Source organism: Canis lupus, chromosome 24 (genome assembly GCF_048164855.1).
Source record: "Canis lupus baileyi chromosome 24, mCanLup2.hap1, whole genome shotgun sequence".
In the NCBI taxonomy this organism is placed as follows: Eukaryota; Metazoa; Chordata; class Mammalia; order Carnivora; family Canidae; genus Canis; species Canis lupus.
In genome coordinates, this window is record NC_132861.1 from 15,682,777 (window position 1) to 15,706,055 (window position 23,279).

At 44.2% G+C, this 23,279-nt stretch overlaps 1 protein-coding gene across 16 annotated transcripts in view; it reads right to left on the reverse strand.

Moving 5' to 3' along the window:
- The window catches only part of LOC140615803 (phospholipid-transporting ATPase IB), a 570,784-nt gene that overhangs the window by 522,723 nt on the left and 24,782 nt on the right, over window positions 1-23,279 (reverse strand). For 6 of the 16 annotated variants that reach the window (XM_072795748.1, XM_072795745.1, XM_072795739.1 and 3 more), the window contains 2 exons: window positions 19,226-19,365; window positions 17,166-17,224 (listed from right to left, as the gene is read on the reverse strand). The exons of 7 other annotated variants lie outside the window; for them this stretch is intronic. The gene's annotated coding sequence lies outside the window, so the exon portion shown is untranslated. The remainder of the gene's footprint in view (window positions 1-17,165; window positions 17,225-19,225; window positions 19,366-23,279) is intronic. 3 more of the 16 variants (XM_072795750.1, XM_072795740.1, XM_072795741.1) reach the window with 2 other exon arrangements.

The following is a 23,279-nucleotide window of genomic DNA, read 5'->3' on the forward strand; positions in this document are numbered from 1 at the left end:
CCAGTGGTCGTGTCCTCCTGATGCCCCTTTTGCAACAATCATCAAATCTGGATTGCTGGAAGGGTCTTTCATCCCATCTGTACCACGGAGCTATACTACCTGCCTCACAGGACTATTACAATAATCAAACGGGTAATATATGTGAAGGTGCTCTGTATGCTGTGAAAGCAAAGATTATTACTCCACTTCCTTCAATTCGTTCTGAAACAAGTAGAATATCAGTCAATGAGTAAGTGAATTAATCAGCACAAAATTCTCCAGTATCTGAGAAGATGGTAGAAGATAGAATATTTGTTGATAAATGAATTCACTTACAGAATTCACTTACCATCTCATAGAAGAAGAAACTGAGTGCCAAAGTATCAAAGTAACTTGGCCGAGACCACAGAGTTAGACCATGACAAAATCCTGCATAGGCCAAAAAGACAGGATACAGAGGCCATGCATCTGGAGAAATGGAAGAAAAGAGAGTAAAATAAAGTAAAGGTTACTGTGTATTTAGGACACAGCTTCATAGAAGGTGAAGACTCAGTTATACCAACAGGCTAAATAAAGATGGAACAAAATGTTTGCTTCAACCTACACTGGGAAAAACTGGATCATACCTGCCTTTAGAAACAGCTGCAAATTTATGGAAAACTGGGGACAAAAGGTCCCAAGGGATAAAGGCATGCTTTCAGACAACGAGAAATAAACTGGATATCCTAACACTTCATAATTAAAGTACCGATTAATGTTATCACTTAATCTGGAATCTAGTTCCCACACTGCCCCCCAAGGTGGTCTACATTCTAAGCCACAAGGCAATCCCAAGCAGCAAAGATGTACAAGACCTCACATCACATTTCTGGGACACAGTCTGTGAGTACACACCATGAGTGTGCCTACTGTTTCATTCAAATGACTTTAATTCACATATGCCTCAATATTTATAACCTGAAAATCATAAAGAAAAACTAAAAGAAACCATTCAGAGATTAAATATTAAATAATATTAATAAAGTTGGTCATTCTGGAAGAACTATTGACAATTTATGCTTCTCCCTGGCAGTTTATGAAGTCTTGTGATGTATCAAATGAAATAAATAATGACAGTAATGGTCTACAGCTAATGCTTCCAGAGGGGTTTCTAATCTCTTCATCTTGAGAGGAGTCCGGAAGAGTGATACAGACTCTAAAATTTCTGTAAAGGAGGTAAACACATAGACATGAAAGCTGCCCAGAATCAATGCACACTGTCTAGGCTTGCTGTTGATAGATGCTGGAACACAAGAGAATACCCACAAGGCTCTCACCTTCTAACTCATGCCAGAACTTCCAAGAGACTTTCATATAAAATCTAGAGATAAACTTATATAAAATAAATGGGGGTAGGGTGGGATGCAACAGCAGCACAAATAAACCCAATGACAGTGAGGGAAAAAAAACAAAAAACAGTATTTTCCCATTTGCATGTTGCCAGTGCCCTTTCAGTCCTAACCCACAGGAAAGCTCTTGGCTTTAGTAGGACAAGAGCTGATAACTGTCATATAGTTCTCAGATGGTCCCAATTATTCATTTAACAAATATTTGTATTCTGCAAAAAACAAAAAACAAAACAAAACAAAAAAAAAACAAACAAACTCAATGAACAAAACCCAAACCCTATCTCATAGATCCTGCAATGCATTTGGGGGTGGGGGTGTAAATAACAAACACATACATATATAATATAGGCAATAAAGCAAAATAAAAGGTAAGGGCAGAGACAGTGACCAAGGAGTTCAAGTTCAAATGTAGGAAATGAGAAGTCCAGTGAGAAAAGCACACCCACAATGAAGAAAAGAGCAAGTGCAAAGGCCCAAGACAAGGACTTGTTTCCTGCATTTGAAAAACAGCAGCAAACGCAGTACATCTGGAGTGCAGGTCAAGACGGGGAGATTGGTAAGAGCAGGCCTAGGGTCTGGTCATGAGGACCCCTCCCCTGGTACATTTTACTCTATATTCTAAGTAGGACTAGAAAACACCTTCCTATTCGAGCAGGAACATGATATGATCTTATTTTTTTAAAGATTTATTATTCATGAGAGACACAGAGAGAGAGGCAGAGACACAGGCAGAGGGAGAAGCTCCCATGGGGAGCCTGATGCAGGACTCGATTCCAGGACTGAGATCATGACCTGAGCTGAAGGCAGATGCTCAATCACTGAGCCACCCAGGCATCCCAGAACGTGGTATGATCTGATTCGATCATAGAAGGATGTCGGTCAGAGGATACGTGGCTGGGAAAGGGAGCGAGTCAGGAGACCAGTGCAGACTCCACTTGAATGATGCTGCCTTGGACAGAACCTTATCCTTAGTCGTAGAGGTGGTGAGAAGTGGCTCTATTTGGGACAATATTTCTAAAGTAGAAACCACAGGACTTAAGGATGGGTTTGATGGGGGTGTGAGAGAGAGCAGTCAAAGAATGCTCCAAGGATTTGTGCCCCATAACTGGATAAATGGTGGTGCCATTTGTCAGGAAGGAGAGCACATGCAGAAGTGGGAAGCACTCCATTTAATATATACACAAGACTTCCAATGAGTTCATCATGTTCACGGGTAAACGTGACCATGAATAACATCCTGTGGTATAAGATCTATGATGGTGGAAATGTGAATCTACTGAAAAAGCTTATAAACTGTTACAGCTGCTATATTCTGTTTGCTTAGAGCATCAGCTTTAACAGCAGCTGTCCATCTTGAGCATCTCCTTGATGTGCAGAAGCACCACACTCTTTTGTTTCTTCCCTGGCAAATTTCAAGTAGGTGCACTCTCCTGGTTAATTATTTATGCAGTACCTGCTTGCCACGACCCTGTGCCGCCAGGAGCTGATGAGATGGGAGAACAGCTGGGTAGTGGCGAGGGCACAAAAGGAGGGAACAGACAAAAGGAACGAAGGGCAGCGCTCAGAACAAAAGGTACATTAGGTAATTAGCCACAAACCAGGCAATGAAATTCCGCACCATGTATGGTTCTGGGGCACGGAATTAATATTACAACTAGGGTTATTAATATGTAGGAAGCCTTAGTTACCTAGATGGAAGCACTCGATTTATGGAAAAGAGGCATACATAAGATGATCCAGGGACTGGCAAGGACATTTCACATTATGTCCTTGGCCAAAGACCAGGCAGCTTCATCTCCTAAAACTTATTCTATTTAGCTCTAAAGTTTAATACAATTGATACTTCTGTTTAGAGACACAGTCCTTGTGATAAAAATCATAGAGTCAAGAGTCTCAGGTGCCAGTCGAGGTCTGGTTTGGTCTTTATGGGTCTCCGTTTCCCACTCTGAAACTGAAAGTCAGGCCCAGTGATCACCAAGGCTCCTCTGGTTCTAACCATCCATGGTTCCACTGGCTGCTGTGATCACCCCACATAGACAGCCCTGAACTCATCCTCTTGCTCACATCACTGTGTCAACAAGGAAGAGCCACCCGCTTTTAAAAAGATTTTTGATCAACTTGTGGGAAAATGATAAACTTCATCAGTGATCAAGGAAATACCAATTAAAATACACAGATATTGAGGAATAAAAACAGAGCATCCTTCAGGGACATGAAGAGACTTTATTCTGAAATGGTGACGAGTTCTTTGGTTAGTGAAGGACAAGGAAGACATTCCTAGGTGAGAAGTTTTTTAATCCAATCCTATCAGCCTCCATACCACTGCTGATTCTGGGCCAGTCACAGAACACTTCTGGGCTCCATTTCCTCAATTAAAAAAAAAAAAAAAAAAAAAAGAGTGAGTTGAACTCCATGCAAGTTTAGCTTAAATCAGAATCAGAAATAGTAACCAGGCTCACTTAATTTTGAACTGAGATTATCACATTACCAAATCAGTTTGTAAATCTTTTGAAAAATAAATCTGACTACAGGTGTAGAAGATATTCTCACAAGAACTATGTGATTGATGTACTCAAGTACTTCACATTAAATCAAGCATAAAGTTAGATTTTGTCTTCGCTTACTGAATGAACAAATAGATCCATCTGACATTCTGAGGGTATACCCACGTTATGTCCTGCCCTAGCACTATGGGGGTCCAAGAGAGGACAGGCTGGTGGGTGACCGGTCAGCTCTGCTGGTCCCCTGGGGGTCTAGAGGCCTCATTCTCCAGACCTCTGGCTCCTTCTTGCTGGTATAACTAGATACACGACACCTGAAGTGGACCATCTCTGTCTTTTGCTCAAGTCCCAAGGCCTCAAGAAGCCATGGAGGCTGCTCTCACCTGGCCAGTAGTGAATATGCACAGTAAGAAGTTTGGGTCTTTGCTTCCCTTAAGTGGATTACTTTGGCACCTAATACATGTTGAGCACAGCCTGCGGCTGTGGAAGGCAGATGGTCTCTAAACAATCAAATCATGTCTCCATGGGAAATAAAGACATTGCTTGATAGATAGATCCTTTTAGCTACCAGTCCCCAAACATTGTGGCTTAAGCTATAGTTCTTGGATAGTAAACAGTTTCTTCATCTTCAGTATTGCTTTATGCATACTGTCCTACAAGAGCTGTCAGGTAGACTACCACCACCATGAAACAGCCCCGGCGCTACAGCCCTGAAGTTGTCCTTCCTCATGTTCCAAGCAGCTCCACCTGACCCACACCTGTACCTGCCCTGCAGGTGGCCATCTGTCTGTGGGAGGGGCACCCCCGCCCCCAACCCTGCTAATGTGCATTTTCGGTTTCCAAAGTTGCCTCTATTTTAAGCTTCCCAACATTCCCTGCAAATTTTGCTAAAAAAGGTATCTGTATGGTATTTTGGCCTAACCCAAGAAAAGAAAAAATTGCAGACAGACAAAAAGCGAATTTTATTTATATAGCATGAGGAGGACAAGAGTTTAGGTGGGAAGATTTAGAGTCCGTTTTATCCATTTGTTTTAAGTGCTGCAAAAGAGAAAGCAAAAGTCACCCAGAATCCCAGCATTTTGCAGAAATGTTGATACCAAAATGATACGAAATGATACCAAGCCTCCATCCTCATGCTGTACTCACAGCATCGTACCCCCTTCCAGGGCCTGCCCCACTTTACAGATGTGTGTATATACACAGGTGCATGTGTACAGACACATACATGCTTCTTTGACGTAAAATAGAATAATAGGGTAACTTTTTATTTTTTTAAAAGATTTTATTTATTCATGAGGGACACACAGAGAAAAAGGCAAAGACACAGGCAGAGAGAGAAGCAGGCTCCCTTCAGGAAGCACGATGTGGGACTCCATCCCAGAACACTGGAATCACGCCCTGCGCCAAAAGCAAACACTCAACCACTGAGCCACCCAGGCGCTGAGGTAACTCTTTTTAGCATCCTCACTGAGCCATAACTAGAAAGCTACAACTTGAAACCTTATTATGTGGATACACATAATTTGTTAAATTAGTTTCTCCCCGGTCTCCTAACAATGGTAAAAGACATTTTTGCTGACAAATAGATGACACCTTCTGAGGGAGACAAGGACCATTAGCCCTGCTTTATGTGTCAGAAAACTAGGGCTGAAGTGGTTAAGTGACTTGTCAGAAGTCACAAATCACACGGCTGCACAGGGCACCGACATAAGATGCTCCCTGTTAATCCAGGCCTCCTCCTATAGTCCTGGCTCCTCTCACTAACCACTTGCCATGTGGAAACATGCATCTGACATTTTCCTTCCAACCAGGACTCCTCATCAGCTGCATCAGGGAAAACCTCAGTCTTTGCAAAAACAGTCTCCCTCCTTAAAATGTATGAGTAGTATGAAGCCAGTAAGAGGATTTTTTTTTAATTTATAAGCTTGACAGCATTATAAAGAAGCCCCTGTTTTTAACATTGTCCTAATGGACAGCGCTGATGACAAATGGTAAGGGAATAATCTAGCTCAGGCGGTCGGGAGCCCAGAACACCAGGAAGATAGTCACTAGAAGAACCAGGGATGTTAAGAACAGAGCAGAACTGGCTGAGCCTTGCAGGATCATGGGTGTATATATGAGAGTGCTAACAGCAAGAACAAGGATAATGATCAAAGGAGTGATCATGAAACCTTGGAACAGCTGCAAGTCCAGAAGGAAGCCAAAGCCAGTTCAGGAAACTTCCCAAAGTGGAATTCCTGGAATGGTGTTAGGTCAGTGGACGCCAAGGGGAAGGGCCTGCAGTATGGCCCATTGGTGGTAAAACACTTCTCGTCTTTACTGCAAGGCTGAGCAGAACACATGACCCTCACACAGTGTCTTCTTCACAAGGGGTAGTAAAAATCTATGTGTTATTTAGTAAATACACAGTGATGTATTTAAGAGTATAAAGGAATATGATGTATGCAACTTCCTCTCAAATTGTTTAGAAAAATATTGTGTGTGGGATGCCTGGGTGGCTCAGTGGTTGTGAGCGTCTGCCTTCAGCTCAGGCCAGATCCTGGGGTTTGTGATCGACTCCTGGATTGGGTTCCCTGTAGGGAGCCTGCTCCTCCCTCTGCCTATGTCTCTGCCTCTGTCTGTGTCTCTCATGAATAAATAAAACCTTTTAAAAAAAATAAAAATATGTGTATTTATGTGTACAGATGCATATATATATATGCCTATAATATATACATAGATAGGCTGAGAAAATGAATACATAAACTGTTAAAAGTTGGTGAACATGAATAAAGCATTCTGAATTCCCTGCACCATTCTTGCAAAACACACACACACACACACACACACACACACACACATACACACAAGATAATCTATGTTTTGATTTAACATGATCTGCTCCACCTAGGTATTAAGACTTTACTTCATTTAAAATTAATTTATTTCTCTAGCAAACACTCTCTGAGGGCCCAGTAGGTGCCTTATGGTGTGTAGATCATTGAGGATACAAATAAGAACAAGATACACTCTTTGAGTTCAGGTAAGTTAAAATCCAATGGGAGAGACAGGTATATAAATGAAAATACATGACAGTGACTTTGACTTCTGCATAGAAACAGACAACAGTGCAGCAGGACTTTTAGGAAGAGTTAAATCCTTTCTGACAAGACAAAGAGAAACAGCTCCACAGGGGAAATAGCATTTGACCAAGGTCTTGAACACAAACGTGAATTCAATAACCAGAAACTGGAAGGAGAAACCTACCCTTCAGCCCTGTCTGTATAAATCCACTCACCCTTGTAAGCGTTGTGCCTGATTTTCGAAGCCAGGAGTGTTTGTGTTGTGAACTAAACCACGGCAGCAGGAGCCACCCGCAAGACTGACTACACTTCGTATTTCATTAATTTTGGAAAAGCACTGTGCTAATGGGGTCAGCCTCTTTGGCCATTTAGAGTCAGAAAGTGCCCTAACCTCTGTGACTTGCTGTAAAAATAACCAGGTGTCAGCACAATATGAAAATTCTATTATCTCTACTGGCAAAACCTAAGAGCCTATCACTCTTCCTTTTTTTTTTTTTTTTAAGATTTTTATTTATTTATTCATGAGAAACACACAGAGAGAGGGAGAGACACAGGCAGAGGGAGAAGCAGGCTCAATGCAGGGAGCCTGATGCAGGACTCAATCCTGGGTCTCCGGGATCACGCCCTGAGCCAAAGGCAGGCGCTCAACCACTGAGCCACCCAGGCATCCCCCTATAGCATCCTAACCGTCAGGCAATACATCCTGTTTTGTGGCCATATGTTAGTGGGGGTTTTTTTCTACTTTTTCCATCTTTTTCCCTGGTTATCCTAGCTGATTCAAAGGCAATACCACATTTGACCCAAATTTCATGGGGCCTGGCTTAGTGCTTTGTCTCTTTGAAGGTCATGATTCTTCCTTAAAAGAACCTGAAATAAAACCTGATCATTCTTTTGAGTCACTTTTTCCATGTACTCTTCCAGGTTATCAATTTTACCATCTCTGTCCCAGTTCAGCTTACCTATTTGCTATGGCATTTGGATTCTTTAATCTTAGATTCTGAGCCCCGGGTGTCCAAGATCTTATCTTTTTGTTTTACGTCGTCATGCTTCATAAAAATCATGCTGAGAGTGATATACAAATGTCCATAACCATCTCCTTCCTCCCTGAAAGGAAATGAAGCCCCAGCAAATTCCTTTTCTTTAAATAGACACAATAGACATTATTACCAAGCCTACAGACTTTAAGTCAATACTTCAGTAGACAGAGCCTATCATGGCAGAAAAGGGATGAAAGCCAACCTGCTGGGCTAGCCAGTAGTGACGTTTCCAGAAACTGTTTACATAAAAAGAGAGCTTTACAGGAAGATCAAAATAGAAAAGGGCATATATTATACCAGTAGAGTCTAGGAGCAGAAAAATAAAGAAGAAAGAGTTTTGAATAACAATTCCATGAGCTGGTCTGTGAATCTGCAAACTATAACTGAGGGTACTAAAATCCAGCATCAAGATGATGCTTTATTTCTCCAAGTGTTGTTATAATTCTTTGCATGTTTGCAGAAAACCCATTAATTCTATATTTGAGCCGCTCCATTTGCAATAGTCCAAGAGAATCACAGTATCGTTCTGCATTTATAATCAGAAATTAAAATTATTAGATGTAAAATTATTTTCCTTGAACTATCAAAGCAAGGAGCCATGCAGGCTGTCCCAAAACATAAGAGATAGGAGGATTCCCTAATTAAACAGTCTTTTAAAATAAGGCCAAGATTATTTTGGGAGAGACAAGAGCTTAAGGTAATGGCTTAGTCTAGATAACCCATAAGTAGAAGTCATTAATAAGACACTAATATACTTTTTAAATTTTTTATTTAAATTTAATTTAATTAACATATACTATATTATTAGTTTCAGAGGTAGTGATTCTTCAGTTGCATGTAACACCCAGCGCTCCTTCTATCAAGTGCCCTCCTTAATGCCTATCACCCATTACCCCATCCCTCCACCCACCACCCCTCCAGTGACCCTGTTTGTTTCCTATGATTAAGAGTCTCTGGTGGTTTGCTTCCCTCTGTTTTCATCTTATTTTATTTTTCCTTCTCTTGCCCAAGGTTCATCTGTTTTATCTCTTAAATTCCTGCACAGCAAAGGAAACAGTCAACAAAACTAAAAGGCAGCCTATAGAGTGGAAGAAGATATTTGCAAATGCCTCTTTAGATAAAGGGCTAGTATCCAAAATCTACAAAGAACTCTTCAAACTCAACACCCAAAAAAACAAAAAATCCAGTCAAGAAATGGGTAGAAGACATGAATAGACACTGCTCCAAAGGAAGATATACAAATGGCCAACAGACACATGAAAAAATGCTCCACATCTCTCACCATCAGGAAAATACAGATCAAAACCACAATGAGATACCACCTCACACTGGGCAGAATGGCTAAAATTAACAACTCAAGACATCAACAGTATACTTTGAAAATTTTTACCTGCTATTCTACAAACCTAGTACCGAGTAGATATCCACTGACTGCAGACTAGGAAAAAATGTCTTTTACCAAGATTACATAGCACATGGTGATCCTGTCACAGGAAACAGCATCTTCACAGCAAGCATCTCCAGAGCCCCCTATCCTGTCCCATTAGCACCCCAGAGGGCAGGGCCAACTTATTCTGGGAACTTGATCAACCATTTTAACACCAGAGAAGAGAGGGCCCTCTCTGACTCCAGTGGGAGTATCTTTGGCCACAAGAGACACGAGCTCTACAACAGTCAAATTAGACAAGTTACACCAATTGTGTGACAGCAAAACCAGAGTGCATCCAGGCCAGCTCACATCATCTGCTGCAACAGCTCATCTCCTGGAACAGAGGCCACAAAGTGGCAGCGTGGTACCCAACAGCAGCAGAAACAAAGGTGGGATCTGAGCAGCCAACACGGAAAGCAGGGCCGAGGAGGGAGGAGTCTGAATGGGGGAGGCAGGAGTGGGAATGAGTTCCAGGCATTCTGCTCGTGGGCACTCAGAGCCTGAAACCAGGGAGAACTGTGCCAGGCTGCTACGAAGGTAGGATGATATGGCCCTCCAGTTAACAGGAAATTCACCTGTCCATTCAAACAGGATTTGAAAAATCCAAAAATTTCATAATGGGTGGAGCTTTAAAGGGATGAAGCTTTTCTCCAGGAGTGACTATCAAATTGAGGATCCAGAAGACACTGACTCCCTCAATGTCCCTCTCTCCTTCACTTCTCACTCTGGGCCTCGAGGCAGCTTGAGGGAGCTCAGAAGGGTCTGAAAAAGAAGCTGAGATACTACTTAGCCATAAAAAGAAATGAGCTATCAGGCCATGGAAAAGACATGCTGAACTTTACACACATATCACTAAATGAAAGAAGCCAATCTGAAAAGGCTGCACGATGTCTTAATCCAACTATATGACATTCTGGAACAGGTAAGACTGCAGAGAATAAAAACATGGGTGGGTACCAGGGTTGGGAGGCGGGAGGAATGAATAGGAAGCACACAGGGATTTTAGGGCAGGGACACTATTTTTTTTAAGATTTCATTTACTTATTCATGAAAAACACACACACACAGAGAGAGAGAGAGAGAGAGAGAGGCAGAGACACAGGCAGAGGGAGAAGCAGGCTTCCTGTGGAGAGCCCAATGTGGGACTCGATCCCAGGACCCCGGGATTATGACCTGAGCCAAAGGCCAATGCTTAACCACTGAGTCACCCAGGCGTCCCCTGGGACACTATTCTTTTTCTTTTTTTTTTAAATTTTTATTTATTTATGATAGTCACACAGAGAGAGAGAGAGGCAGGGACACAGGCAGAGGGAGAAGCAGGCTCCATGCACCGGGAGCCTGACGTGAGATTCGATCCCGGGTCTACAGGATCGCGCCCTGGGCCAAAGGCAGGCGCCAAACCACTGCAGCACCCAGGGATCCCCCTGGGACACTATTCTATTGATACCATAATGGGAGATATATATCACTACATGTTTGTCAAAATCCACAGAATGTACACCACAAAGAACCCTAATGTAACTAACCTGGGGACTTTGGCCAAATACTCAGGTGTCAGTGCTGGGTCACTGACTGTAAAACACATACTACTATGGTGTAAGAGGTTGATGGTGGGGATGGCTGGGGCAGGGGCTGGGGCAAGGAACTCTATACTGGTGACCAATTTTGTTGTAAACTTGAAAAATAAAGTCTACTGACAGAGATAGAGAAGTGGGATCGGGCCAGATCCAGAGCCCAGAGAATACAGGAAAAGGTTATGCAGACAGCTGGAGGGAAGAGAGACTGGTGTGGTTAATGTTAGCTGGGCCAACTACAAACCATGTAGTCAAAGTGTTCCTTGCCGTATTGATTTTTGAAAACTGTTTTATATAAGAGTAACTCCTCTCGACTGAATGGCATTGAGAGAGGATTAGTCTATGCCCCTCGACTCAAGCCATTCCACACGGCATGCTTTTGTGGTTCCCACAGGTCAGAGACCCTGCCTATGGTCGCCCCACAGCACTGGCATGATGCCGTCCACCAAATATGTATCCACATTATTTGCAGAAGGAGAGACAGCCAATTTTCTTGGAAACCCACCTGGAGCCTCCCAGGGGTTGCAAAGGCAGGAAGCCTTCCCAAACATCCTCTTTGATTTCAATCTGCTTTCTTCAATCCTTTTGGTTGTTTTTGGTTGTTCCCTGCTGTGAAATTTCTTAAGATCTGCTTATTATTTTCCTCTTAATGCACCTGTCTGTTCCTCCCCTGAATCAAATCATCCACACTTTCCAATCCCACACCCATTTCCCTGGACCTCAATATGAGGTAGAGGTGAAGGTAAAGATGCCTTTTCCCTCACTCCTCACTAACTTCATGGGATATTTGGAGTACAAGTTGCTGACTCAGATGACATTTCAGTATTACCATCACTAGCTCTAATTGCATTTTCCAAAACAGGCAAAGTTGGAAGAGTCTGGTTCCTTAAATTTGTTCCTCATTAGGTGGACTTTAACACTTAATAATGAGTAAGGGTCCTTACAGGAAACACAAAAGTCAACTAGCCTTCTACTCGAGCATCGGGGCACAGGGGAGAGAAGCAAAGCCCTGAGGCCTTGGCCTGCCCCAGACAGCACAGCTTCCCTCCTTCCCTGCGGCCCACGTGCCGTATAGCATCTTATGAGCTGAACATCAGTGATGGTTATTTATCTATGGTCTGTTACTTCGATGAAGAAGTAACATGTTTATGTCCTGTTTATGCACCTGTTTATGTCCCCTTTTTCCAAGACCAAGCTGAGGTGAAGAAAGGACACGCAAGGCAGTTCATAAGATACCTGAAGGAGCGTAAGAGTAAAGTCTGCCTTCCAGTGGTTAAGAGGCTTGACAAAGAGTACTGGGGAACGAACGTGCAAGCTATAGTGATGGCTCTGGAGTTGGAAAATGGGTTACACAAGCTCCTGCAAGACCTGCAGAACTTGGCTTCTCAGAAGAATGAAACTGATCTCTTAGAATTCCTGAAAAGGTTCGTGGGTAAACAGAAGAGGAACATAAAATATCTGGAATACCAGCATAGCTATCAGAAGGAATTAGAAAGGCTGACTTCGAAGGAAGGCATCTCGGAACAGTTTGGTGAAGCATCAGGCAGTCAGGCTTAACATCTGAAGGCAACACAGCAAGTCTTCCATCGTAGTAGTTTCCAAAAGCAGCTACTTGAAAATCTGGATCTCTATTTGTTTTTTTGTTTTGTTTTGTTTTGTTTTTTCTTTTTTTTTTTTTTTTTTTTTTTTTGATCTCTATTTGACAGAAGACTGCTCTACTTTCATTCCCGCACCTTCCTCTTAGGGCATCTCTGCTAAATGGGGACTCTTTCCAGGTGTTTACGTTTCATAGGGGACCTCAGATCTAAAAGAATGATGAGATGAACCATAGTCTCTCCTCTACCCACACCTACCACCTGATCATGACATCAGCCATGTCTGGACATCAGGGCTCCCCAAAGCTTCTGGGGAAGAAGATTATTTGTTACCTCCTTACACAAGGACCAGTTCCTAAACCACCAGGGTGCAACCAGACAAATAAAGCCTGCAAGAAAGAGCCAGAAAATGCCAGAAGAGAAAGATATCATGGACTTCTCACCACACACTGTCTTGCAATTACTTGAGGATGTATGATTTCCAGAGAGTTCCAGGTAGCAGAAACTAATTTAAGTCTCCCCATAAAGACAGATTTGGCCAAGTCCTAAGATGAAAAGACTCAGCTCTGAAGAAGAGAGGAAACCAGCTGCACCCACTCTGCTTACTGATAGTACGTCTGTAGGTACTAACTAGAGACAGAGTCTGGGGTTAATGAAAAGCAGAAAAGTGCTACCTTCAACTTTCAGGACAGTCTGACCACCCCAATCAGAGGAAACTCCCTTCACTCATTCTCTCATTTGCTTAACAAAGGTTTATCATGAGTCTGCTATATCCCAGAATGTGTAGCCTTACACATTATCCTTTGCAAAGTCCGGTTTCCTATCTCACTGAGACCAATTTGTCTGAAGTAGTCTAGAAACAATTCCAGAAACCTTGCATCAGAATTCAAAGACATTCTTCTTTTTATCTAAGAAGACTGCCCAGAAAGGATCCCAAGGTTTTTTCTTGTAAATTACCCTTTAAATTATCTCACCAACAGGCGCCTGGGTAGCTCAGCGAGTTAAGCATCGGACTCATGGTTTCAGCTCAGGTCAAGATCTTGGGGTCGTGAGATCGAACCCCACATCAGGCTCCATTGCTAGCTGTAGAGCCTACTTAGAAGTCTCTCCCTCTCCCTCCACCTCCACCCCACTTGCACACATACTCCCTCTCCCCCAAAAAAATAAAAGTAAACAATCACACAAAAAAAATATCATGCAGTCAGGATTATGGGACATCAATTATCTTCTAAAGTTATCAATTTCCCCACTTTGATTAGATTTAAAGATAGCAGCTTTTCTGTAGCGAAACTGAATTGACAGAATGTTAGCATTACACTTGAGACACTCTTCTGTGGTTCTGAATTCAACCCAGTCACGGGGTCTATAAGGGCCCTTACAGATCTCTGCTACCAGGCAAATGGTCCCTTCTCAATAATGCCATCGCTTTGGCCACAATCTGGCAGCAGGAGTAACAGGCTGAGACCAATCAAGAGGGTGCCTCTGCCTGTGGCATGACCTTCTGAGAGGCACGACTACCTGGCAGCCTGAAAACACAACCCCTGTTATAGCCACTGCTTAGATGGAGGCATTAGCCATACAGCAGCATTGTTAAAATAAAAATATCTTACCTGGAGGATATAACACAGTTTCTAGGAAGGGGGACAAAACCGTCTCATCAACTCCATAACCTAGAATCTGACCATCCAAGGATGAAATGGGTGCAGAGCAGAGAGATGGATTTGGAAAGGCAGAAGGGGATTCCAAGCACGGGCTCAGCTCAAACCACCTGGAGAAATTCAACTTTCCTCTCCAGGCTAGACTCAAACTTTGCCTCCTCCGAGAGGCCATCCCTGACCTTTGTGTGCTCCCAGGCCTCCTAGCAGGTTCCCACTGAAGTATGTGCTTGGTCTCCTTAGAGGATTCGTCACATTGCCCTCACGGGGCAAAAGTCCCATTTTGTTCATCTTTGAATCCTTAGCGCTAATCACCACCAGGCACACAGATCCTTAAAATACTTTTTGTTGAAGGAGAGAATGAATGAATGAATGAATGAATGAGTCATGACCCAATAGGCCAGGAGCCGGCTGAGAGAAGCTAGGGCAAAAAAGAAGCTAGGTCAGGGGAATCAGAGTGTGGCTAAAGGACAGAGGGAAGGAAGGCTGTGTACCTGTATCTAACTCATCTTTTCAGTTTCCCCAGAATCTTCCCCACACAGAATGTGCACTTGGAAGTACACGTAGCTACCAAACCTAAAAAATACAACAAAACAGTGCACAGAACATTATATCCTGAGTTTTAGTATATGATGTTTAGGATTCTGTCCATGTATTCAAAACTCATGATCCAGAAGGTGTGGCCCTGAACCAGCCCTATCTGTGGGCATGCCAGGCTCTCCAGGAAAAAGCGGTGCAATGTGAGGCCTGGGCAGGGCCTCAGTGCAGAGAGTCCCACTCAGACCCCAAAGGCCCGGGGGAGCAGCTCAAGAGTGGGGTGTGCAGGGATGGGAAGCAGAGGCTGCGGGCTGCCAGAGCTCTGAGCTAAGGGGACCTTCTGGAAGAAAGCTCAGAAGTGGGCTGAGGGAGAATGAAAGAGGCACACGGATTTTACGAAGGTCTGTATTCTAACTTGGCCTACAAGACATGACCAGTCTTGTGTGGCAGGCAGCGCTCCTCTTTGAGACTCCATTTTCTGTACTTTGACTCATTTTTCAACAGCTTCTTCTCCCCCCCCCGCCCCCCGGAAAGTGAGTTTCTGAAAGCTCTGGCTATGCTGGGCCGCTGGCTTCTCCCCTCTCCCCGGCCCCTGAGCCCCGCTATCCAGCTCCACACAGCAGCTCCCCTCATGGCCTCCAGGCCTCGCGCGGCGGAAACCAACCTTCTCGGCCCCTGCCTTCCTCGGCCCTGGCCGCACCCGGCCCTGCTGACTGCTCCCCTCCGGAGCATCCCTCCCTGTGCCTCTGGGAGACCACACCGCCGCTTTCCCTCAACGTCCCTGGTCACTTCTCTGCGCATTTATAGCTTTCTCCTCCCTTGCCTGTTCCTGCCATGCTGTGGTTCAGGAAAGTTCTCTCCGGGACACATTTTTGTCACCTCCCAGGGGCTCCTCATCTTTCGCTGAAGCCGCAGGTCCCATGAGCACCAGTCAATGACGTGCATCTGTCACATCCCAGGGCCACATGCTCAGATCCAACTGCCCACTGGACACCTGCCCTTTATTGCCTCAAAGCCACGTCAAACCAATGTGGCCAACAAACAAAAGCACTTATCTCTCCCCTCCCCTATTCCTCATCCACCCAGTTGCCCAACAAGGAGGCTGAGCAACACGCTGGCCTTTCTTTCTCCCTCAGTGTCACCTTCCGTCAAGTTTCCCCCGTGAGAGCCACCTCCCTCACCCTTTCTGCCACCCTCCTGCGTTCACCTCCACTCTTCTCCCATCGATGTTTCTTTGGTAATCACTCTCCTCTCCAAGCCACTCTCCACGGCGAAACCGGAGTCAAAGCTCTCTAGTGCAGATCTCACTGCAGCACTTCAGAATGCTGGAGAGGACTCTCCACCATCTTGTCATGAAGTTCAAATTACTTAACAAGGCCAGGCTTTCCAGCACATTCTGTCTCCCTTCTCCAGTGCCAGCCAGTGTGGAATGCCCCATGCCCTCCTTGCAGGCTTCAGTCCTCTCCTGGCTTCTGCCCACACAGTCCCCTTTGCCCCAAACACCCTGACGCCCCCAGCACCCTTGTATGCATGACTCAGACTTCATTTGGTCCCGGACACTGCTCCCTGCAGGAAGCCTTCTCTGTCTTCCAGGTCTGGGGTTGGGGGGGTGGCAGTTCGCATGTGTTCTACCTTCCCTGTGGTAATCCTTTCCCACTGTTCCAGAAAAGCCTATCTACCTGTCTGTGTCTTCCACTGGGCCAGAAGTTCACAACACCCACCCCCGCCCCCACCCCGCCCCAGTCAGGACATTACCGGCACCTAACTCAGTGCCTTGCACATTCCAAGTAACCAGTAAACAAACATTCAAACAGATGGATAAATAAATGGATTCCTTTCAGCAGCCCCCTCCATCCCTCATGCTGTTAGGATGTCTTACCTGTGACAAATAAAGCACACTGATAACTTTCATGCCGATGAGAGCAATCATACCACAGGATTTTCTTGACCAACTCAATTTCAAGCTCTCCACTCTTCTAAACCCTTAAACTTCAAAGTGTGGCTGCAACTAGCAACCAAATGAATCAAATCAGGAGACCATACTCAATTCAAAAGAAATCGAGGCGAGAAAAAAACAATTTCCAGACCCACGTTCCTATTGGGTTCTGGGGAAATGTGGTTGCCACACATAAGAGCTAGCTCTCCAATCTCTCTGTACAAAAAAGGCTGGCTCGGACTGAAAACTCTGGATGCAGAGTAGCTGAAAACTTATTTGAGATCACCCAGTGAGTTCCTGGCAAAGGTAGAGATAGAATTTACAAACCAGCCTGAATTCTGTTTAGAGGTTTCTGCCCATATATTCTCTCATGCAATTGATGCTCTACTTTCATAGCTGCATTCAACCAGTGTCTTCTAACTCAATATTACCAGCCAAGATGGACCACTCCACAGAGCAAGAACCAGCTCACCAAGGAAGCCCCTCTATTGTCCTTCTAACTGGTGCCCAGCCTGATTCAGTTACACCCTCCTGAAAGGCAAAGAAAATATGAGATTAGACCATAAACCACATGCTTGCTGGGACAAAGACCCAGGACCCAGCACCATAGCAAAGCAGCACAGAAAAAAGGCTATTTTTATTTTTTAAATTACTTTATTTATTTATTTGAGAGAGAGTACACAAGAGAGGGCACAAGCAGGGCAGAGGGGCAGAAGGGGAGGAAGAAGCAGGCTCCCCACTGAGCAGGACTCCAGGATCATGACCTGAGCTGAAAGCAGATGCTTAACCAACTCAGCCACTCTGGCGCCCCAGAAAAGCTATTTTTAAAGGACACTTTTAAGTCAATCCTGTCCTGGGGCACCTGGCTGGCTCAGTTGGAAGAGCATGCAAGTCTTGGTCTCAGGGTCATGATTTTGAGCCCTACAGTGGGTGCAGGAATTACTTAAATAAAACTTTTAAATATATATATTATATTTAAATACATATATTAAATATAACATATATGCATATATATATATATGTAAAATATATATTTTAGAGAAAGATATCAATCCTGTCCTTTCGCCCATGCAGAAAGACACACTGACTGTCACATACAGAGGACCAGTGGCCATGAGGCCAGTTTGTGGCTGATATACCTTGCCCTCATATCCACCCCCAACCAAAAAGCACTTATCTTTGTCACTCACAATCTAGCCTAAACTGTATTCATCACTAAATAAAGAACAGCTGGAAGCAAGAGAATAGCAATGAAAAAGTGGTTATTTTGGGAGAATAAAGCTTTTGGCTGCCACTTAGAGAAAACAAGAGCCCTCTTATGACATCTTGAGCAAGCGTTTATTAATAATATTGCTTCTGGTCCTTCATTTTATAGCTTGATAAATAAGAGCATTTGCTATAGGGCACCAGGCTGAACATTTTTGAGAAAGTGCCACTTCCATGACAGCATGATGCCACTGATCTGGACTTCCTATTTTTAACGCATCCAATACCAAAAAAAAAAAAAAAAAAAGATATTTTTCATTTGTATCATACTTAACCATTTTAAAGAGCTTTTGCAGGGCACCTGGGTGGCTCAGTCAATTAAGCATCTGACTCAATTTCCACTCAGGTTATGATCTCAGAGTCATGAGATCAAGCCCCGAGTCAGGCTCCATGTTTATTGGGAGTCTCTTGAGACCCTCTCTCTCCCTCTCTCTCCACTCCTTCCCCTGCTCACACACTCTAAAAAATATAAATCCTTAAAAATAAAAAGCACTTTTGCATATATTTTTCGTTTTATCCTCACTACTCTGGAATATCAGAAGGCCAAGAACACAACCAAATTTTGCCATGAAAACACTGAGTCTCAGAGAAGTGGTGGGCCCGGAGCAATTTCCCAGCTGAGCAGCACACTCACTATATGCCCAATTCATCTTTGTATGAACCCAAAGTGCTTGGCAGTTGTTTAATGAATGAATCAAAGTTAACAATTAATGATAGCTAAGGATTTGCCTAATAAGAAGAAAACACTAAATAAAACCTGCCCAGTATTGAGCTGGGCAGTCACAGAACCGATGTGTTCAGGGTTGCTATGTGTAATACAACACTACTGTTGTTAAAATATGGAAATGTTCCCATACCAACAGTAAAATGCCACCATCCCAACCTCCTGAGGGGGCCTCTGAGCCCTGGTCTCCTCTGACACTCTCGGGACCCCAGGGCCACCCCATGGACCAGGACTGCAAGATAAGTGCCTGCCAAAATGCAGGCCTCCAGGATGCATCTCCACTGGAAGACAGGATCTTGTGCTGACCAGCAGGGCGTCTGCTGTTTTGTTAATCGGTTCAAATATCACCCCTTTGCGTTACTGAACAGAACCAGGATAAATGTTCATGATGATAATCCGGAGTCATCCAGACAGAGTCCAGTGGTGTTCAGAAACCATTCATTAAGGAAATAAAGGAATGCAGAATTCATTTTGGAAAGTGTTCTCCTAACATGACTAAAAAAAATTAAGGATTGGCATTTGGAGGGATAAGTTTTCATTACCTGGGTAAGTCGTTCCTGTGGACCACTCCTGTGGAGACCAATCACTCTGTTCCTCAGAAGAGCCATAAATCAGGGGGGATCTTACACACCAGTGATTCTCCAAGTGGGTCACAGACCACCACCAGCAGCAGCAGCATCACCTGGGATTTGTTAGAAATATAACTTCTTAACCCCACCCCAGACCTGCCGAATCAGAACTTTTTGTGGGGGAGGGAGCATCCATGTGCATTTCGACAAACTCCCAAGTGATTCTGGTGCCTGCTTCAGTTTGAGGATCACTGCTCATCCCCAGCAGTCCCCATCCTTGGCCGTATGTCAGATCCCCCAGGGAGCCCATCAAAAGTGCAGATTAACTACCCAGCTTCCATCTCCCGGGACTGTGACTCAGCCAGTCTTCAAACTGGCATTTGGAGGACTCCTGGTGGCTCAGTGGTTGAGCATCTGCCTCAGCTCAGGTCGTGACCCTGGGTCCTGGGATCAAGTCCCACATCGGGCTCCCCACAGACAGCCTGCTTCTCCCTCTGGCTATGTCTCTGCCTCTCTTTGTGTCTCTCATGAATAAATAAAAATCTTAAAAAAGAAATTGGCATTTGGTGGTCACTGCTGTAAACTGCAGCAAACTTTTCAAGCAGAGGTAAAGACTTCTAACAGTAATGATATCTTATTATACATATTTATACAAATCCACAGAGCCTTAGGGCGTATAATGTCTGTCCCCTGCCTTCTTTCCACATTCATTACTTCAGTTACATGAGGACACTTTATAATAGTATCACTTTCTCTTGCGAAGTTTTCTTGATCTCTCCCACTCCCGGCAGAATGAACACTCTTCTCTTCCCTGTCACCCCTCAAAATCACACATATCTTTTAATAAAATTTATCACATTGTATGGAAAGTACTCTAGAAAGATCTTCCTCCTCTTGTTCTCGAGAACAACTCAATTGTTCTTGACTTGAACAAGTCAATTTAAATTGGTATTTCCACAGCTTTCAGCACAGGGCTTTCGGTCAATGATGTTTACTGAGCATCTACCAAGCACCAGGGACACAACAGTGAGGCAGAGGAGACACAGGCTGTTCTCGTGGACCTACGGCCTGTAGTGGTGGCAATCAGAAATCCTACACATGGAGTGGCTAATTATAAAGAAAATTCCAGCAGGTTATAAAAAAGATTCCGGATTGTTATGGATTGAAATGTCTGTGTCCCCCCAGTATCCATATCCTGAAGCCCTACCTTCCATTACAATGGTATTTGGAAGTGAGACCTTTGGGGTGATTAGGTTTAAGGAGGTCTTAAGGATGGTGCTTTTGTGATAGGACTAGTATCCTTATAAGAAGAGGAAGAGGGGGCATAGGGTAGAAGGGGGATAAGGTGAAGGGGGGTGTGAATTTAAAAGAAAGACCGGAGCTCGCTCTCTCTCCACCTATGTAAAGACACTGCAAGAAGACAGTTGTCTGCCAATCAAGAAGCAGATCCTCACTGGAGAACCAAGTCAGTCAGTACCAAGTACCTTGATCTTGGACTTCTCAGCTCCCAGAACTGAGAGAAATACATACCTATTGCACTTCATCCATCCAATCTATGATATTTTGTTATAGCAGTCCAAACTGAAGAATGAACACCAGTGAAGAGAGATATTGATTCCCAGAAGTGCAATATTATAAGTTGCTAGTCCGAGGAGTGCTGGGTGGTGCTGTCGGTCGAGCATCCACCTCTTGGGTTTCAGCTCAGGTCGTGATCTCAGGCTCATGATCTGGAGCTGTGCATAGGGCTCCATGCTCAGCCAGGAGGTCTGCTCAAGACTCTCTCACCCCCTCTCCCTCGGCCCCTCCCCCGTGCATGAGCAATTTCTCTCTTCTTAAAATAAATAAATAAATCTTTTTTAAAAAATAAGCTGCCAGTCCTAAAGTGTGAGCCATGAGTTGAGCCAAGGAGAAGTGAGGACCCCCCCTTCTCCAATGCCCAATCAGGAAATTGCAATCATCCTGAACGGCAGCAAAGCAAGCAGGTTGAAAGGTCCCTGTGCATCTCTGGATTTCTACCACCTGTCCAGAGAGGTTGGCGCTTTAAGACTCGGGGAAAAAAAAAGTATCAGGATGTTAGTGGTGTTGGAATCCTTTAGCAGATTTCAGGAAGGTCCTATAAGCAACAGACAAGCTTTTTTCTCAGTTTCCTGGTCTGAAAGTAGAAAGGAAAGGAAATGCACACTTGCTAGAAGCAGGCTTTCCAACGATAGCTGGGGCTCAGTGTTAAAAACCATGGTAATATTACTACTGTTAGGAGTTAGTGGGACAGTTAGGTAGTCAAGGCCAGGGTCCCCAACAAGAAAATATGGAGTCAGGAGGGCTAAGATCAAACAGCACTGACATCCTGTTTTGCAGCTCAGACAGGGCCCACCAGCATTCTGTTTTGCAGCCTTTGCAGAAATGAGTTCTGTAAAACATCCCAAAATAAAGCAATTAACCACAAAGTATTTGTCACTATCACAAGTTAGGGGCAGTTAAGACATAAGCCCCCCAGATGTCAGCTCCAGAAGACCATCTGAATATAAATATTAACCTTAAAGCTAGACAAATGCGTGGTCAAAGCCCTGATTGGCAGGCACGACTCAGCACACCCTGGTTGCTTAAGATTGTTCCGAAAAAGAGCTCATAAAAACCCCTAAACTTAGAAACTCCAAGGGCAATCTTCTTAGGTCCCCTCTGTCCCGGGGAGCTTTGTACTATTGATCAATGGTTCTGCTTTGCTGCCCACCAATCTTCATCTGGTCTACTTCTTCATTCTTTGAAGCAGCATGACCAAGAACCACAGGCACGAAAAGATTAGAAATCCTGCGCCAGTATGAACACGAAGACATTAATGCATCTGAGAGCACTCACACTGTCACAGGCTATCTGAGGTCAAGGACACATTAGCTCACGTTACTAGATGTCCAGGCCAAGACAGAAGCCACAGAGCCAAGGGTGAGGATGACAAGCGGAACCCTGTGGCCTTCCTCTAAAAGAGAGATTCCCTCAGGCTGGAGATAAGATTTTTGGCTTTGGTACCTAGCTTCTGGGGTGGACACACTGTGGAGGGGACCAGTGGTCTACTGAGAGGTGGCTCGAAGAAATGTCAAGCCTATGAAGCCTAGATCTTACCTGTGTCATCACCTGGCCAGCAACTGGTCTGTGCAATCTCCTGCTTTCTGCTGACCTGCTTCCACCTGGGTCTGCCCCTCAGGCTGCTGGGGGCTGGGGTGGGGGCAGGGGCACAGGGTAAGCCTGCTGCAGGTCGGTCAGACTTGCAGTCTTCTTTTGTCTTGCCTTTTTCAGTTTTCTTTTTTCTTTTGTTCCTTTATATTTCTTTTCTTTTCTTTTCTTTCTTTCTTTCTTTTTTTTTTTTTTTTTTTGGCTTTTGTTTTCTATTGTAACATAAAACACAGATACCAAAAACCACACAAAGCAAATGGATGGCTTAGTGACTTATCTGAAAGCAACGCCCTTGTTGATGTCTGCCTGAAGTCCAGTTCCCTACATCATCACAAATTTCTAATGAGCTAGGAGCCCCCATCCCCCAGACTGTCCCCCCTTCTCTCAAGCCTACTTGTGGCCAGATTAGGCCATGACTAATCACAGTGCAGAGGACACACCCACCCACCTGCAGCCCAGAAAGGAGACCCAGAAAACCAAAACCACCCACACTAGAATCTTTCCAACCTGTTAAGATATAACTTACAAAGTGATGACAACTATACTGATCACTTGCTGAACTAGTTGACAACAACCAAAACAATAAAAGCAGTTATTTATGGAGTAACTACCAAAAGCCAGGTGCTGTGCAGATAGCCTAGTTGCTCTCACTGATCTTGAGACAGTATTCACATGTTTTAAGTTGGTGGCCTGAGTGTGAAAAGTTTCATAGTTTTCCCAAGGTCTCATGACCAGACTCTGGGATCTCAGGCTCAGTCCGCCAGATATGGAAGCTTAGACTCTTCCTGTTTAACTCCACTGCCTTGCTAGTGAAGGGCAGCAGAATACGCCACCCCAGAATATGCCTTGTTGGCATAAGAAT